Below are 14,374 nucleotides of genomic sequence, written 5' to 3' on the forward strand. Positions count from 1 at the left end.
TGACTACACCGCCCTGTAGAGAAGTGTATTCCAGATTCTAACCACTTGCTAAGGAATGGCCACACCTGTTCCCATGTATAAAGGCAGAGAAACACGGGATCAATTCCTGCCACACTCACAACCTTGCTAAATATAGCACCGTTATTCTATTCTCGTGACACAAGCTCCAGAAGTGTAGTCCAGCTGTTGAGGTTAAAGCTCTGGTTATGTTCCCAACAATGCTACTGCCGCACCTTTTCTGTAGTGTAGTGGTTATCACGTTAGCCTCACACGCGAAAGATCCCCGGTTCGAAACCAGGCGGAAACATTATGCAAACGTGTTCAATTAATGATTAGATAAAATTAAATCATTCATATTCGTGGTTCAATGTTAACAGAGTGCAGTGTCTCACGATGCTGTTCCATTTGCTGATTTCTCTCTACAGTTCTGTTCACACTCAAATTCTACACAGTGTCTCTCACTCCCTCCCGTTTCCAGCCCTGACGCTGGAGAAACCATATCTCAAAGCTTCACATTCCGTGCATTCAGGTCAGCTGTGAGAGATTATTAAAGGATCCTGCCACGCCACCACGCTTCACAACAGAAGATTAAAGCCACCAACAAACCCATCGAATAATCGCTCTTCCCCAGCTCCAGAGTGAGTGAGGGCGGGACAAGCCCTAACTTCCGCTCCCACACTCTCCAATCAGCCGCTGCCGGCGGAAAGCGGAGAATGCAGCATCAAACAGCGGTTTACCGCCCTTCACTGGGCTGCAAAATGGCACCGTTCGAGACAACGCTCCCCGTGCTCCGAACAGCAGCCTCATAAAATGCTTCATCTCAGCTTCCTGAGTTCGAGCCCCAGCTTGCACGAACACTTCTTCACTGGAAACAGCATTAATTATCTGATTGCCACGTTTTGCATCATGAAAGTAATCCTAACCGATAATTATATAATCATAGAGGTTTACAGCATGGAAGGAGTCATTTACGCCCATCGTATCTGCACCGGCCAACAAATGCCCAGTTTTAGGTGTGTACCCCTGCACCTTATTGCATTTCATGTGCACATCTAAGAACTGGTTAAATGTGGTGAGGGTTTCTGCCTGCACCACACTTTCAGGCAGTGAGTTTGAGACGTCACAAACATCTGCATGCAGAATGTTCACTTCAAATCCCCTTTAACCCTTACACTAATTACTTTTAAATTCTGCAGCCTGGTTGTTGACCACTCCACTATGTGAAATAGACCCTTTTAATCAACAATATCTAGGCCCCTCCTATTTTTATACACCTCAATGCGGTCGCCCATCAGCCTCCTCTGTTCCAAGGAACACAAACCCATCCTATCCAATCTGTCCTCATAGCAAAGTTGCTCCACTCCCGGCAACATCTACGAAAATCTCCTCTGTACCCTCTCCAGCGTATTCACGTTCTTCCTTCAATGCGGTGACCAGAACTGCATGCAGTACTCCAGCTGTGGCCTAACCAGAATTTTATACAGTTCTAGCAAAACCCACTTGCTGTTCTGTTCCTTGCTTCTGCCAATAAATGCAACCATTCCATATGACTTCTTAATCAACTTTTCCAACTGGTCAGCTACCTTCAGGGATCTGTGGACACGCAATCCCAGTTACCTTTGTTCCTCTACACTTCTCAATGTCATACCAGTTGATGTGTATTCCCTTTCCTTGTTAGCCCTCCACAAATGCGCGATCTCTCACATCTCTGCATTAAATTCAATTTGCCACTGCTCTACCCCCTTATCTGTTGATTGATATCTTCCTGGAGTCTCCAGCTTTCTTCTTCATTATCAACCACACTGCCTATTTTAATAACACCTGAAAACTTCGTAATCATAACACCTATATTCAAGTTTAGATCATTGATAAATACCATAAAAAGCAATGGATCTGGCACTGAAAACTGTGGAACCCCACTGGAAACATCCTTCCAGTCACAAAAACACCCATCAAACATTACCCTTTGCTTCCTGCCTCTGAGCCAAATTTGGATCCAATTTGCCACTTCGCCCTGAATCACATGGGCTTTTACTTAGAAAATGCATAATCATTAAATGTTATCCTGCCTTCATGGGAAAACATCATTAATTGACTGATGATCTTCATTTGCACAACTATAGAAATGTTAACTGAAGGAGAATCCTTAATTGAATAACTTATCTGTGCTCTGCACTTTACCTCTGAATCCATAAACCATTTTGGACACTGTGCTTTAGAAGTCTGCTTCAAAATGTTCCTTGCTGGTAACATGTACATGGGACGTTGGAAACAGTGAGATAGACTGTAGTGCAAGGGACTGGTTATTGTGAAACAGCAAAGAAAATATACATTCTGGAAGAATACCATCGAAAAGAAGTGTGACCCTAACAGCCAAAAAGAAGATGAAGTTCTGAGCCCTTTTCAGCAAAAAATTATTTTCCCAAACATTTTTCTTACCGAATCATCACAAAACAAAAATGATGCTTTTAAAGTCATTAAACCCGAATTTTCGTGCACCCAAATCTTCTGAATCAGATGCCTCTCGTTGTGCCGACTGAATCCATGTCCCTTTCAATATTCTGCTGACATGCACACTATTAAATGTGCCACTAACTTATACAATCAAAGAATAAGGGAATGGTTGCAGCCCGTCGAGCCCATGCCAACTCTCAACAAGTCTCACTCCCCTGTCATTTACACACAGCTGTGCAATTTTTTTCATTCGGATACTTATCCAACTCGTTTTGAAAGATAAGAATGAGTCTGACTCCACCGCCCTTTAGAGCAGTGTATTCCAGATTTTAACCACTTGCTGAGGAATGGCCACTCCTGTTCCTCTGTATAAAGGCAGAGAAACACGGGATCAATTCCTGCCACACTCACAACCTTGCTAAATATAGCACCGTCATTCTATTCTCGTGACACAAGCTCCATCAGTGTAGTCCAGCTGTTGAGGTTAAAGCTCTGGTTATGTTCCCAACAATGCTGCTGCCACAGCATTTCCGTAGTGTAGTAGTTATCACGTTCGCTTCACACACGAAAGGTCCCCGGTTCGAAACCGGGCGGAAACATTATGCAAACGTGTTCAATTGATGATTAGATAAAATTAAATCATTCATATTCGTGGTTCAATATTAACAGAGTGCAGTGTCTCACGATGCTGTTCCATTTGCTGATTTTTCTCTGCAGTTCTGTTCACACTCAAATTCTTCACAGTGTCTCTCACTCCCTCCCGTTTCCAGCCCTGACGCTGGAGAAACCATATCTCAAAGCTGCACATTCCGTGCATTCAGGTCAGCTGTGAGCTTTTATTAAAGTATCCTGCCACGCCACCAAGCTTCACAACAGAAAATTAAAGCCACAAACAAACCCATCGACTAATCGCTCTTCCCCAGCTCCAGAATGAGTGAGGGCGGGACAAGCCCTAACTTCCGCTCCCACACTCTCCAATCAGCCGCTGCCGGCGGAAAGCGGAGAATGCAGCATCAAACAGCGGTTTACCGCCCTTCACTGGGCTGCAAAATGCCACCATTCGAGACAACGCTCCCCGTACACCGAACAGCAGCCTCATAAGATGCTTCATCTCAGCTTCCTGAGTTCGAGCCCCAGCTTGCACGAACACTTCTTCACTGGAAACAGAATTAATTATCTGATTGCCACGTTTTGCATCATGAAAGTAATCCTAACCGATAATTATATAATCATAGAGGTTTGCAGCATGGAAGGAGTCATTTAAGCCCATCGTATCTGCACCGGCCAACAAATGCCCAGTTTTAGGTGTGTCCCCCTGCACCTTATTGCATTTCATGTGCACATCTAAGAACTGGTTAAATGTGGTGAGGGTTTCTGCTTGCACCACACTTTCAGGCAGTGAGTTTGAGACCCCCACAATCATCTGCATGCAGAATGTTCACTTCAAATCCCCTTTAACCCTTACACTAATTACTTTGAAATTATGCAGCCTGGTTGTTGACCACTCCGCTATGTGAAATAGACCCTTTTAAACAACAATATCTAGGCCCCTCCTATTTTTATACACCTCAATACTGTCGCCCATCAGCCTCCTCTGTTCCAAGGAAAACAAACCCATCCTATCCAATCTGTCCTCATAGCAAAGTTGCTCCACTCCCGGCAACAACTACGTAAATCTCCTCTGTACCCTCTCCAGCGTATTCACGTCCTTCCTTCAATGCCGTGACTAGAACTGCACGCAGTACTCCAGCTGTGGCCTAACCAGAATTTTATACAGTTCTAGCATAACCCACTTGCTGTTCTGTTCCTTGCTTCTGCCAATAAATGCTACCATTCCATATGACTTCTTAACCAACTTTTCCAACTGGCCAGCTACCTTCAGGGATCTGTGGACAAGCAATCCCAGTTACCTTTGTTCCTCCACACTTCTCAATGTCATACCAGTTGATGTGTATTCCCTTTCCTTGTTAGCCCTCCACAAATGCGCTATCACTCACATCTCTGGATTAAATTCCATTTGCCACTGCTCTACCCCCTTATCTGTTGATTGATATCTTCCTGGAGTCTCCAGCTTTATTCTTCATTATCAACCCACTGCCTATTTTAAGAACACCTGAAAACTTCGTAATCATAACACCTATATTCAAGTTTAGATCATTGATAAATACCATAAAAAGCAATGGATCTGGCACTGAAAACTGCGGAACCCCACTGGAATCATCCTTCCAGTCACAAAAACACCCATCAAACATTACCCTTTGCTTACTGCCTCTGAGCCAAATTTGGATCCAATATGCCACTTCGCCCTGAATCACATGGGCATTTACTTAGAAAATGCATAATCATTAAATGTTATCCTGCCTTCATGGGAAAACATCATTAATTGACTGATGATCTTCATTTGCACAACTAAAGAAATGTTAACTGAAGGAGAGTCCTTAATTGAATAACTTATCTGTGCTCTGCACTTTACCTCTGAATCCATAAACCATATTGGACAGTGTGCTTTAGAAGTCTGCTTCAAAATGTTCCTTGCTGGTAACATGTACATGGGACGTTGGAAACAGTGAGATAGACTGTAGTGCAAGGGACTGGTTATTGTGAAACAGCAAAGAAAATATACATTCTGGAAGAATACCATCGAAAAGAAGTGTGACCCTAACAGCCAAAAAGAAGATGAAGTGCTGAGCCCTTTTCAGCAAAAAATTCTTTTCCCAAACATTTTTCTGACCGAATCTTCACAAAACAAAAATGATGCTTTTAAAGTCATTAAACCCGAATTTTCGTGCACCCAAATCTTCTGAATCAGATGCCTCTCGTTGTGCCGACTGAATCCATGTCCCTTTCAATATTCTGCTGACATGCACACTATTAAATGTGCCACTAACTTATACAATCAAAGAATAAGGGAATGGTTGCAGCCCGTCGAGCCCATGCCAACTCTCAACAAGTCTCACTCCCCTGTCATTTACACACAGCTGTGCAATTTTTTTCATTCGGATACTTATCCAACTCGTTTTGAAAGATAAGAATGAGTCTGACTCCACCGCCCTTTAGAGCAGTGTATTCCAGATTTTAACCACTTGCTGAGGAATGGCCACTCCTGTTCCTCTGTATAAAGGCATAGAAACACGGGATCAATTCCTGCCACACTTACAACCTTGCTGAATATAGCACCGTCATTCTATTCTCGTGACACAAGCTCCATCAGTGTAGTCCAGCTGTTGAGGTTAAAGCTCTGGTTATGTTCCCAACAATGCTACTGCCACAGCATTTCCGTAGTGTAGTGGTTATCACGTTCGCTTCACAAGCGAAAGGTCACCGGTTCGAAACCGGCGGAAACATTATGCAAACGTGTTCAATTGATGATTAGATAAAATTAAATCATTCATATTCGTCGTTCAATATGAACAGAGTGCAGTGTCTCACGATGCTGGTCCATTTGCTGATTTCTCTCTGCAGTTCTGTTCACACTCAAATTCTTCACAGTGTCTCTCACTCCCTCCCGTTTCCAGCCCTGACGCTGGAGAAACCATATCTCAAAGCTGTGCATTCAGGTCAGCTGTGAGCTTTTATAAAAGGATCCTGCCACGCCACCAAGCTTCACAACAGAAAATTAAAGCGACAAACAAACCCATCGACTAATCGCTCTTCCCCAGCTCCAGAATGAGTGAGGGCGGGACAAGCCCTAACTTCCGCTCCCACACTCTCCAATCAGCCGCTGCAGGCGGAAAGCGGAGAATGCAGCATCAAACAGCGGTTTACCACCCTTCACTGGGCTGCAAAATGCCACCGTTCGAGACAACGCTCCCCGTACACCGGACAGCAGCCTCATAAAATGCTTCATCTCAGCTTCCTGAGTTCGAGCCCCAGCTTGCACGAACACTTCTTCACTGGAAACACCATTAATTATCTGATTGCCACGTTTTGCATCATGAAAGTAATCCTAACCGATAATTATATAATCATAGAGGTTTACAGCATGGAAGGAGTCATTTAAGCCCATCGTATCTGCACCGGCCAACAAATGCCCAGTTTTAGGTGTGTCCCCCTGCACCTTATTGCATTTCATGTGCACATCTAAGAACTTGTTAAATGTGGTGAGGGTTTCTGCCTGCACCACACTTTCAGGCAGTGAGATTGATACCCCCACAAACATCTGCATGCAGAATGTTCACTTCAAATCCCCTTTAACCCTTACACTAATTACTTTTAAATTATGCAGCCTGGTTGTTGACCACTCCGCTATGTGAAATAGACCCTTTTAAACAACAATATCTAGGCCCCTCCTATTTTTATACACCTCAATACTGTCGCCCATCAGCCTCCTCTGTTCCAAGGAAAACAAACCCATCCTATCCAATCTGTCCTCATAGCAAAGTTGCTCCACTGCCGTCAACAACTACGTAAAGCTCCTCTGTACCCTCTCCAGCGTATTCACGTCCTTCCTTCAATGCGGTGACTAGAACTGCACGCAGTACTCCAGCTGTGGCCTAACCAGAATTTTATACAGTTCTAGCATAAACCACTTGCTGTTCTGTTCCTTGCTTCTGCCAATAAATGCAACCATTCCATATGACTTCTTAATCAACTTTTCCAACTGGCCAGCTACCTTCGGGGATCTGTGGACAAGCAATCCCAGTTACCTTTATCCTCTACACTTCTCAATGTCATACCAGTTGATGTGTATTCCCTTTCCTTGTTAGCCCTCCACAAATGCGCGATCTCTCACATCTCTGGATTAAATTCCATTTGCCACTGCTCTACCCCCTTATCAGTTGATTGATATCTTCCTGTAGTCTCCAGCTTTCTTCTTCATTATCAACCCACTGCCTATTTTAATAACACCTGAAAACTTCGTGATCATAACACCTATAATCAAGTTTAGATCATTGATAAATACCATAAAAGCAATGGATCTGGCACTGAAAACTGTGGAACCCCACTGGAAACATCCTTCCAGTCACAAAAACACCCATCAAACATTACTCTTTGCTTCCAGCCTCTGAGCCAAATTTGGATCCAATTTGCCACTTCGCCCTGAATCACATGGGCTTTTACTTAGAAAATGCATAATCATTAAATGTTATCCTGCCTTCATGGGAAAACATCATTAATTGACTGATGATCTTCATTTGCACAACTAAGGAAATGTTAACTGAAGGAGAGTCCTTAATTGAATAACTTATCTGTGCTCTGCACTTTACCTCTGAATCCATAAACCATTTTGGACACTGTGCTTTAGAAGTCTGCTTCAAAATGTTCCTTGCTGGTAACATGTACATGGGACGTTGGAAACAGTGAAATAGACTGTAGTGCAAGGGACTGGTTATTGTGAAACAGCAAAGAAAATATCCATCTGGAAGAATACCATCGAAAAGAAGTGTGGCCCTAACAGCCAAAAAGAAGATGAAGTGCTGAGCCCTTTTCAGCAAAAAATTACTTTCCCAAACATTTCTCTGACCGAATCTTCACAAAACAAAAATGATGCTTTTAAAGTCATTAAACCTGAATTTTCGTGCACCCGAATCTTCGGAATCAGATGCCTCTCGTTGTGCCGACTGAATCCATGTCCCTTTCAATATTCTGCTGACATGCACACTATTAAATGTGCCACTAACTTATACAATCAAAGAATAAGGGAATGGTTGCAGCCCGTCGAGCCCATGCCAACTCTCAACAAGTCTCACTCCGCTGTCATTTACCCACAGCTGTGCAATTTTTTTCATTCGGATACTTATCCAACTCCGTTTTGAAAGATAAGATTGAGTCTGACTCCACCGCTCTTTAGAGCAGTGTATTCCAGATTCTAACCACTTGCTGAGGAATGGCCACTCCTGTTCCTATGTATAAAGGCAGAGAAACACGGCATCAATTCCTGCCACACTCACAACCTTGCTAAATATAGCACCGTCATTCTATTCTCGTGACACAAGCTCCAGAAGTGTAGTCCAGCTGTTGAGGTTAAAGCTCTGGTTATGTTCCCAACAATGTTACTGCCATTGCGTTTCCGTAGTGTAGTGCTTATCACGTTCGCCTCACACGCGAAAAGTCCCAGGTTCGATACTGGGTGGAAACATTATGCAAACGTGTTCAATTAATGATTAGATAAAATTGAATCATTCACATTAGTGGTTCAATATTAACAGAGTGCAGTGTCTCACGATGCTGTTCCATTTGCTGATTTCTCTCTACAGTTCTGTTCACACTCAAATTCTGCACAGTGTCTCTCACTCCCTCCCGTTTCCAGCCCTGACGCTGGAGAAACCATATCTCAAAGCTGCACATTCCGTGCATTCAGGTCAGCTGTGAGAGATTATTAAATGATCCTGCCACGCCACCACGCTTCACAACAGAAAATTAACGCCACAAACAAATCCATCGACTAATCGCTCTTCCCCACCTCCAGAGTGAGTGAGGGCGGGACAAGCCCTAACTTCCGCTCCCACACTCTCCAATCAGCCGCTGCCGGCGGAAAGCGGAGAATGCAGCATCAAACAGCGGTTTACCGCCCTTCACTGGGCTGCAAAATGCCACCGTTCGAGACAACGCTCCCCGTACACCGAACAGCAGCCTCATAAGATGCTTCATCTCAGCTTCCTGAGTTCGAGCCCCAGCTTGCACGAACACTTCTTCACTGGAAACACCATTAATTATCTGATTGCCACGTTTTGCATCATGAAAGTAATCCTAACCGATAATTATATAATCATAGAGGTTTACAGCATGGAAGGAGTCATTTAAGCCCATCGTATCTGCACCAGCCAACAAATGCCCAGTTTTAGGTGTGTACCCCTGCACCTTATTGCATTTCATGTGCACATCTAAGAACTTGTTAAATGTGGTGAGGGTTTCTGACTGCACCACACTTTCAGGCAGTGAGTTTGAGACCCCCACAAACATCTGCATGCAGAAGGTTCACTTCAAATCCCCTTTAACCCTTACACTAACTACTTTTAAATTATGCAGCCTGGTTGTTGACCACTCCACTATGTGAAATAGACCCTTTTAATCAACAATATCTAGGCCCCTCCTATTTTTATGCACCTCAATGCTGTCGGCCATCAGCCTCCTCTGTTCCAAGGAAAACAAACCCATCCTATCCAATCTGTCCTCAAAGCAAAGTTGCTCCACTCCCGGCAACATCTACGTAAATCTCTTCTGTACCCTCTCCAGCGTATTCACGTTCTTCCTTCAATGCGGTGACCAGAACTGCACGCAGTACTCCAGCTGTGGCCTAACCAGAATTTTATACAGTTCTAGCATAACCCACTTGCTGTTCTGTTCCTTGCTTCTGCCAATAAATGCAACCATTCCATATGACTTCTTAACCAACTTTTCCAACTGGCCAGCTACCTTCAGGTATCTGTGGACAAGCAATCCCAGTTACCTTTGTTCCTCTACACTTCTCAATGTCATACCAGTTGATGTGTATTCCCTTTCCTTGTTAGCCCTCCACAAATGCGCGATGTCTCACATCCCTGGATTAAATTCCATTTGCCACTGCTCTACCCCCTTATCAGTTGATTGATATCTTCCTGGAGTCTCCAGCTTTCTTCTTCATTATCAACCCACTGCCTATTCTAATAACACCTGAAAACTTCGTCATCATAACACCTATATTCAAGTTTAGATCATTGATAAATACCATAAAAAGCACTGGATCTGGCACTGAAAACTGTGGAACCCCACTGGAAACATCCTTCCAGTCACAAAAACACCCATCAAACATTACCCTTTGCTTCCTGCCTCTGAGCCAAATTTGGATCCAATTTGCCACTTCGCCCTGAATCACATGGGCTTTTACTTAGAAAATGCATAATCATTAAATGTTATCCAGCCTTCATGGGAAAACATCATTAATTGACTGATGATCTTCATTTGCACAACTAAAGAAATGTTAACTGAAGGAGAGTCCTTAATTGAATAACTTATCTGTGCTCTGCACTTTACCTCTGAATCCATAAACCATTTTGGACACTGTGCTTTAGAAGTCTGCTTCTAAATGTTCCTTGCTGGTAACATGTACATGGGACGTTGGAAACAGTGAGATAGACTGTAGTGCAAGGGACTGGTTATTGTGAAACAGCAAAGAAAATATCCAGCTGGAAGAATTCCATCGAAAAGAAGTGTGGCCCTAACAGCCAAAAAGAAGATGAAGTGCTGAGCCCTTTTCAGCAAAAAATAATTTTCCCAAACATTTCTCTGACCGAATCTTCACAAAACAAAAATGATGCTTTTAAAGTCATTAAACCCGAATTTTCGTGCACCCGAATCTTCTGAATCAGATGCCTCTCGTTGTGCCGACTGAATCCATGTCCCTTTCAATATTCTGCTGACATGCACACTATTAAATGTGCCACTAACTTATAGAATCAAAGAATAAGGGAATGGTTGCAGCCCATCGAGCCCATGCCAACTCTCAACAAGTCTCACTCCCCTGTCATTTACCCACAGCTGTGCAATTTTTTTCATTCGGATACTTATCCAACTCCGTTTTGAAAGATAAGATTGAGTCTGACTCCACTGCCCTTTAGAGCAGTGTATTCCAGATTCTAACCACTTGCTGAGGAATGGCCACTCCTGTTCCTATGTATAAAGGCAGAGAAACACGGGATCAATTCCTGCCACACTCACAACTTTGCTAAATATATCACCGTCATTCTATTCTCGTGACACAAGCTCCAGAAGTGTAGTCCAGCTGTTGAGGTTAAAGCTCTGGTTTTGTTCCCAGCAATGTTACTGCCACAGCGTTTCCGTAGTGTAGTGGTTATCACGTTCGCCTCACACGCGAAAAGTCCCCGGGTGGAAACATTATGCAAACGTGTTCAATTAATGATTAGATAAAATTAAATCATTCATATTAGTGGTTCAATATTAACAGAGTGCAGTGTCTCACGATGCTGTTCCATTTGCAGATTTCTCTCGACAGTTCTGTACACACTCAAATTCTACACATTGTCTCTCACTCCCTCCCGTTTCCAGCCCTGACGCTGGAGAAACCATATCGCAAAGCTGCACATTCCGTGCATTCAAGTCAGCTGTGAGAGATTATTAAAGGATCCTGCCACGCCACCACGCTTCACAACAGAAAATTAAAGCCACAAACAAACCCATCGACTAATCGCTCTTCCCCAGCTCCAGAGTGAGTGAGGGCGGGACAAGCCCTAACTTCCGCTCCCACACTCTCCAATCAGCCGCTGCCGGCGGAAAGCGGAGAATGCAGCATCAAACAGCGGTTTACCGCCCTTCACTGGGCTGCAAAATGCCACCGTTCGAGACAACGCTCCCCGTACACCGAACAGCAGCCTCATAAGATGCTTCATCTCAGCTTCCTGAGTTCGAGCCCCAGCTTGCACGAACACTTCTTCACTGGAAACACCATTAATTATCTGATTGTCACGTTTTGCATCATGAAAGTAATCCTAACCGATAATTATATAATCATAGAGGTTTACAGCATGGAAGGAGTCATTTAAGCCCATCGTATCTGCACCGGCCAACAAATGCCCAGTTTTAGGTGTGTACCCCTGCACCTTATTGCATTTCATGTGCACATCTAAGAACTTGTTAAATGTGGTGAGGGTTTCTGCCTGCACCACACTATCAGGCAGTGAGTTTGAGACCCCCACAAACATCTGCATGCAGAATGTTCACTCAAATCCCCTTTAACCCTTACATTAATTACTTTTAAATTATGCAGCCTGGTTGTTGACCACTCCACTATGTGAAATAGACCCTTTTAATCAACAATATCTATGCCCCTCCTATTTTCATACACCTCAATGCTGTCGCCCATCAGCCTCCTCTGTTCCAAGGAAAACAAACCCATCCTATCCAATCTGTCCTCATAGCAAAGTTGCTCCACTCCCGGCAACATCTACGTAAATCTCCTCTGTACCCTCTCCAGCGTATTCACGTTCTTCCTTCAATGCGGTGAGCAGAACTACACGCAGTACTCCAGCTGTGGCCTAACCAGAATTTTATACGGTTCTAGCATGACCCACTTTCTGTTCTGTTCCTTGCTTCTGCCAATAAATGCAACCATTCCATATGACTTCTTAACCAACTTTTCCAACTGGCCAGCTACCTTCAGGGATCTGTGGACAAGCAATCCCAGTTACCTTTGTTCCTCAACACTTCTCAATGTCATACCAGTTGATGTGTATTCCCTTTCCTTGTTAGCCCTCCACAAATGCGCGATCTCTCACATCTCTGGATTAAATTCCATTTGCCACTGCTCTGCCCCCTTATCAGTTGATTGATAGCTTCCTGGAGTCTCCAGCTTTCTTGTTCATTATCAACCCACTGCCTATTCTAATAACACCTGAAAACTTCGTAATCATAACACCTATATTCAAGTTTAGATCATTGATAAATACCATAAAAAGCAATGGATCTGGCACTGAAAACTGTGGAACCCCACTGGTAACATCCTTCCAGTCACAGAAACACCCATCAAACATCACCCTTTGCTTCCTGCCTCTGAGCCAAATTTGGATCCAATTTGCCACTTCGCCCTGAATCACATGGGCTTTTACTGAGAAAATGCATAATCATTAAATGTTATCCTGCCTTCATGGGAAAACATCATTAATTGACTGATGATCTTCATTTGCACAACTAAAGAAATGTTAACTGAAGGAGAGTCCTTAATTGAATAACTTATCTGTGCTCTGCACTTTACCTCTGAATCCATAAACCATTTTGGACACTGTGCTTTAGAAGTCTGCTTCAAAATGTTCCTTGCTGGTAACATGTACATGGGACGTTGGAAACAGTGAGATAGACTGTAGTGCAAGGGACTGGTTATTGTGAACCGGCAAAGAAAATATACATTCAGGAAGAATACCATCGAAAAGAATTGTGGCCCTAACAGCCAAAAAGAAGATGAAGTGATGAGCCCTTTTCAGCAAAAAATTATTTTCCCAAACATTTCTCTGACCGAATCTTCACAAAACAAAAATGATGCTTTTAAAGTCATTAAACCCGAATTTTCGTGCACCCGAATCTTCTGAATCAGATGCCTCTCGTTGTGCCGACTGAATCCATGTCCCTTTCAATATTCTGCTGACATGCACACTATTAAATGTGCCACTAACTTATACAATCAAAGAATAAGGGAATGGTTGCAGCCCGTCGAGCCCATGCCAACTCTCACAAGTCTCACTCCCCTGTCATTTACCCACAGCTGTGCAAGTTTTTTCATTCGGATACTTATCCAACTCCGTTTTGAAAGATAAGATTGAGTCTGACTCCACCGCCCTTTAGAACAGTGTATTCCAGATTCTAACCACTTGCAGAGGAATGGCCACTCCTGTTCCTATGTATAAAGGCAGAGAAACACGGGATCAATTCCTGCCACACTCACAACCTTGCTAAATATAGCACCGTCATTCTATTCTTGTGACACAAGCTCCAGAAGTGTAGTCCAGCTGTTGAGGTTAAAGCTCTGGTTATGTTCCCAACAATGTTACTGCCATAGCGTTTCCGTAGTGTAGTCGTTATCACGTTCGCCTCACACGTGAAAAGTCCCCGGTTCGAAACCGAGCGGAAACATTATGCAAACGTGTTCAATTATTGATTAGATAAAATTAAATCATTCATATTAGTGGTTCAATATTAACAGAGTGCAGTGTCTCACGATGCTGTTCCATTTGCTGATTTCTCTCTACAATTCTGTACACACTCAAATTCTACACAGTGTCTCTCACTCCCTCCCGTTTCCAGCCCTGACGCTGGAGGAACCATATCTCAAAGCTGCACATTCCGTGCATTCAGGTCAGCTGTGAGAGATTACTAAAGGATCCTGCCACACCGCCACGCTTCACAACAGAAAATTAAAGCTACAAACAAACCCTTCGACTAATCGCTCTTCCCCAGCTCCAGAGTGAGTGAGGGCGGGACAAGCCCTAACTTC

General features: G+C 43.6%; 2 non-coding genes across 2 annotated transcripts; both read left to right on the plus strand.

The window, feature by feature from the left end:
• The first annotated feature begins 2,980 nt into the window (after nt 1–2,980).
• trnav-cac (transfer RNA valine (anticodon CAC)) lies at nt 2,981–3,053 on the plus strand. Its single transcript has one exon. It is a non-coding gene; the product is annotated as a tRNA-Val (tRNA).
• A 2,673-nt stretch (nt 3,054–5,726) lies between these two features.
• trnav-cac (transfer RNA valine (anticodon CAC)) lies at nt 5,727–5,798 on the plus strand. The gene has a single exon. It is a non-coding gene; the product is annotated as a tRNA-Val (tRNA).
• The last annotated feature ends 8,576 nt before the right edge of the window (nt 5,799–14,374 follow it).

This window comes from Pristiophorus japonicus, chromosome 3 (assembly GCF_044704955.1).
Source record: "Pristiophorus japonicus isolate sPriJap1 chromosome 3, sPriJap1.hap1, whole genome shotgun sequence".
In the NCBI taxonomy this organism is placed as follows: domain Eukaryota; kingdom Metazoa; phylum Chordata; class Chondrichthyes; family Pristiophoridae; genus Pristiophorus; species Pristiophorus japonicus.